The sequence below is a fragment of the Poecilia reticulata genome, linkage group LG16, assembly GCF_000633615.1.
Source record: "Poecilia reticulata strain Guanapo linkage group LG16, Guppy_female_1.0+MT, whole genome shotgun sequence".
Taxonomy (NCBI): Eukaryota; Metazoa; Chordata; class Actinopteri; order Cyprinodontiformes; family Poeciliidae; genus Poecilia; species Poecilia reticulata.
Genome location: NC_024346.1, coordinates 22,107,548 through 22,113,311, shown reverse-complemented (window position 1 = coordinate 22,113,311; position 5,764 = coordinate 22,107,548).

Below are 5,764 nucleotides of genomic sequence, written 5' to 3'. Positions count from 1 at the left end.
ATATAGTGGATATTATAAAACCAGTTTAATGAATGATCAGACCCAAAATTGAAGTTTAATGCATCGCATTACATTTAACATCATTCATAGTTTAAAAAGCCCCTTTTGCCTATTACTAAGTGTTAACAATATTCTTCCAATATAATTTAGCCTCAGTTCGTTTATGTCAGATTATTTACTTACAACAATCAAATTCTTAGCTTCCAAACTTTTACCAAAACTATACAATGTAGAATCACAAATACACAAAGTTTTAGGTACTTTGTTACTTATTCATGTATAATTAATGACACCTGTTTTATATTTGCAAATTATTTGTGGCATGACGAGTTTGGTTTAAAATGTCTAGAATAGGTGTATATTTTATGTTAAAAAATTAGCTAGTGACACTTTCTTACGCAGCAAAAACATGTTTCTCAGTGAAGGCAACATTTACTGAGGACCTCCACACTGATTAATGTAAAATTTTTAGGACATACCACAGAACTGTGCAGGATACCTCGTGTAATCTTTAGCAATTATTTATTTTTTAATCTATGCAGACGGTTCTGTTTTTAATTGTTCCATCTCCATCTAATGCTGTATCTGAAAAGTTTTTACATCAGGGATATTTGCTCTTTTGTGTCGATTTTTTTTTTTTTTTTTTTAAGTCAGTCACGATTATCTGTTGCCTTTGCCATCACTTCTCCACAATTGTCATACAGGAAGACCTGCTTACTCTAAAGCTCTACTGGCAGACGGTCAACTCAATCCTGAAAAATCAAACTTCATTTTGACATTATTCTGAATTCGCTCATCAGATATTAAAGAGTAAACGAGTTAATACTGTTGCATTTCCTTCTTTAAGTAATAAAGTTTGTATTTTCTGAAATGTCATTTTCTACGACAAAATCCTCAGAAAGCTCACTATTGTGAGCCATGAAGCATGTTCTTAAAGGTCATGCAGAGTTTTTCAGTGTGTCTCCATCAAAATCTAAATGAAACATAATCTTTAAGCCATAAGCACTGATGCCCCCCAACTTCTACCACCCACAGGCTCGTCTCTCCTCCCTTCCTTTCCCTTTTCAAAAACGCTCCAGCTCTTCTCCTCCTGCGCTCTAAATAGCGTTATTCCCCATGAGGTGGGCAGGGGGTTTGCATGCTGCCAAGAACATTGCTCTTTCCCTGCTTTCCTCCATCTCTTTCCTCTCTCAGAGGACAATCCTCCTTTGACTCTCAATTCACCCAGGAATATTAGCCTTATTGCATTTAATCACCAAATTCTCGCACCCTAAAGATTTCAATTCATTAAAGGCACTCAGATATTCAGACCAGCTGCTTCCTGGCGACGGCCTAAAGACAAGGTGGAGACAGACGGGCTCTGAGTGTGTGAGTGTGTTCTTTTTCTCTCTGTGTGGAAACAGGGCAACCCAATCCTCAGCAATGCCCTGGCTGTGCTCAGCACAATTCAGCGACAGCTATACCTAATCACGCTACATGGAGGTGGTTGAGCTTTTACTACGTGGTTGTGTGTGTGTGTGTGTGGGTGTGTGTGTGCGTGTGCATGCACAAGGTGCAAAAATGTCTGCAGAAGGGTGCACATTCCGCAAATGCATAGAAAGTGCTTGTGCTTGCTGGATGTACACACACACATATGCATGCACACACACAGCCAGCTTTGCAAGTCTTTGAAAGGACAGACTGTTGATCCCTCCACAAGCAAGCGAAGCGGCTTACCTCTTTCTGTTACAGAGGATTGGAGATGCATTCTAATACAATTACGCTGACGAATAAAATGCTTGTATCGGAGCGAGGAGGTACCATAGCAGCATCAGAGTACTTGATGCTGTCCAAATGCACTTGACTAAAAGTAATAAGACCTGCGGATAAATATTAAAATTATGTTAAAATGTTTTTTCCATTTAAAAAAATTTTTTTTAGCATGACATCTGTTTTGAGAGAGTATATGTTAGTGTAAAAAAAAACAACAAAAAAAAGGTACTTTGTTTCAACCGTGACTATTGTAAACCATTTGGGTGCCCTAAGCACAGAGGCTTTGTGAAATGTGTTTTATTGTCTAAAATTTAGATCAATACCAAATGTAAATTTCATGGGGACGGGGTAAATGGAAAATGGTCAATACTCGAATAGCTCTTTCTCAAGTGCAAAGGACCCCGGAGCGCTTCAAACTACATTCAGACATTCACATGCTGACGATGGCAAGCTACTGGACTGTAGCCACTGCTGCCCTAGGGTTAGGGCAGTCTGACAGAAGCAAGGCAGCCATGGACCCTCTGACCACCACCAGCAGACGAAGTGGGTGAAGTGGCAACCCACCAGTTATTGAATAAATTCCTACAGTCGTTGCCACCGTTGCCCCAAAAAGAAAAATGTAGAAGGAAATCAAAGTTTCATGCTCACTTTTGATTCATCAGCTTCCAACACCAGAACTTAAAAAAAGAGAAGTCTTTGATGGTGAAATGTATGTTTAGTTGGGCTCTCCACTTAGGATTGTGCACTTGGGTAGACTGCACAAGATCAAGTTCTCTTTGTTGGAGGCATTTTCCTCCAACTGTGAACATCTTATATGCAACAATGTGACAGTCCTGGGAGAATTCACTTTTCATTTTAGAGAATCTTATCTAGAATCTGATCTCAGTGCTCTCCTCAACTTTACAGAGGATTAAACACCTTTGTTTTGAGTCAACAATATACTCTGTGAATGAGTGGCACAGCTGACGGAGCTGCTGTGACATGTCATAGATTTCACACCGTCCCACAGATTCAGTTCTCTCTCTCTCATGAGAAACTATGTAGAGAGAATATTTGGCCTATTGGATGTATACCGTACATACGTTACCCACCAAATCACATCAACAAAGAGACAACAAAGAAGACTGAACATGAATAAAACTCAAGTATTTCTTCAAGTTTAAGTGCAATAAACAAGGGTGAAGGAGTTCAGTTTTGAAAGTTTTATTGATTAATCCAGACATGGCCATCTTAAAAAATGACAGCTACACATGTAATGCAATCCATACTGCTGGAGTATGCAAAATATATTCAGACTGCGTATGCACACCACTGCAAAAGAATTGATGCAACTGTGACTAAAACATTGCAGCAAACTCCATTAATATTGTTCCTTAAACGTATGCAGTAGTGTTAAAACATTGGGCATGATGCTTGCTTGAACTGATGTTAACTGGCCCATTTTCTGATTATTATACTGCATCATTCTAAAGTATTTAGTTAATGAGATACTAATAAAACCAACAGATTATCTATAAATCTTTAAGTTTGTCAATGTTTAATTTTTTTTTGTGTGTGTGTCTTCTGCATCATTTATATTTATTTTTGCAGTTACATAAGCAAGGCAGTTCACACTTGTGTTTTTATTCCTCAGCTTTAGAGCAGAGACGTGTGGGAAGGTTTTAATTAAAAACATGTTGCACAATCCCAAGTGAACTGCATTCACTTGACATTAATTTGCTCATTTGGGTGCCAGGTTCATATTACAACATTAAAACGAGTGTGTGCCAATAAAAACAAGTCAAACTCATACTTGCAATGTGTGCTTCAGAGAGTAAATCATTTCTATTTCCTTCTAGCAAATGGTCTGTCAGGAGAAAGTCCGCAAATGTTAACCAAAGTATTAAAGCGATTCGAGAGTAGTTGTAACAGCAGCATTGGTTTGAGCAATGTTTATTTTAGATGTAAAAACAACACAGTAAAAGTACTGTAGGCTGTTTGTTTCTCATACATTTAAATCAAATGTCGTCACACAGACGTCGCCATGTTGTTTATGCTGCAATGCATTCTGGGTAAATGACATGCAGTCCTATATTTGGTAGGTATGGCCTAATAACACTATTTAAACAAGTATATGTTTTATTATTATTATTATTATTATTATTATTATTATTATTATTATTATTATTATTTTAGCTTGAGGAGCCACCTGAAGATTTGATTGTCACATGAAAAAATCAACAAAAACAAAATCAAGATATTAAAGTGGAAAGGTAAGACTTTACTATTTTCCCTAACTTGTTTCAACGCAACCACTGGATGTCCAGATCCATCTGGTGGTGGTACATGTGTGTACCCACCCCTCTTTTTCCCCAATTGGTCCATCAATCTGGTTTATTAAGCACATGACAAAGAGCATCTGACAGAAAAATAATACTTGAATTACACGGTGACTTGCTCAAAGCGCACGTCTGAAGATTCCTGTGCCAACAATTAGGTAAAGGAACCTGGCAACATTAATGAGAGCGGAGTGCTGGTCTCCCAGGAGCCTGTCTTTTGGCTCCTCTGCTTCCCAGTACAGTCCTAGGCGACTGGGCATGCCTTACAAGATCTGATTAGTTCTAAATTAAAACTTCATTAACTGTCAGGCTGCATTAACAAAATGGTGGGAAAACGCTTTTGTTGAAGTTCATTGTATTGCATTGTCTCCACTTTGATAATGTTTGCTTGTGTAATGTGTCGTACTTGTTCTCTCCGCATATTTTCAACCTTCATTTTTGATTTTTAAGACCACCTTTTAGTTGAAATGTTTGTGAACTCAAGCAGACCAAAGACTGCTAAAAAAGCAAAAAAAATGGATTAAAGCATTTTGAATAAATACAACCAAACCAAACACTTGTGTCCCGGGAGAAATGGCTCATGGTCTTTGACCAAAGACAAAAGAGACACTAAAATCTGGTGACACTCCATTTTCTTTTTTTCTTTCTTTTTTTTTTTTTACATTTTGTGAAGGAGGAATTTGTGCCCATGTCTTCTTCAGAAGTTTTCATGTTGTTCCTTCAGTGGTTTGTGGTGGAGTAAAATTATGAATAAATGTGCTGTTGTGGAAGAGAACATTTAAATAAATACTAACACTGATAAATTACTGGAGGAATGTCAACACCAGGGAAAAGTATTTATGTTCCACTTGCAATATTTATTTTTTTATTTTTTTATTCATACATCATTCAATCACGCTAGCTTATTTTGTTTGTGTGCCTGTGGTGCAGGATTTGGAGGTTTGTATGAAAAACATTTTTTTTGTTTACCATCCCTTTGTCTTCCTCCACACCTTGTTTAACACAAAGTAAATTCACATGTTGAAACTCTTCGTAGTGCCTCAGCGTCATTGTAACCACCTGGGCTAGCATTACCTTAACCCACCCTACAACACCTGAAGGCCTGAAGCCACTGCAAACACATTCATAACTGACAGTATAATTGATCACTCATAAGCTTTGAACACCTTTTTTCCCCTCAAATATGAGTTATCTGCCAAGATAAAGTAAAATATCTGCTAGTCAGGTTTCTCTCTCTCTCTCTCGTTCACTCACACATACACGACTATTGAGTGAAATATTTCCGATCATACTCGGGTGTGTAACCGCGCGATTCTTCTGCTTAACACCTCATGCATGGCCACAAATCACTCACTGCTCTGGGTTTTTGATGAAAAAAAAGTTATGACAATGTTTTCCTGCTCAAGGCTGCCAAGTTCCCCTCAAAGACAATGAAGCTCAACAATGTCAGCAAAGGGTCTTTCTTAAGTTTTGCTGAAATGAATGTGCTTAAAGTGACTAAATAATTTTTGTAAATATGCTGGTATGAATGGCTAATGCTAAAGCACGCATGAAAGGCTTTATTTAATGTTTTTTTTTATAGAGCTTCTTCCAGTGTCTCTGTTTATGGGAAAAGTAAGCAAATGCCTTGTCTTTGAGTATGAACACAAGTGAATACTTTTAAGACCTCTGCTTGGGTTTCGCTTGGTAACAGG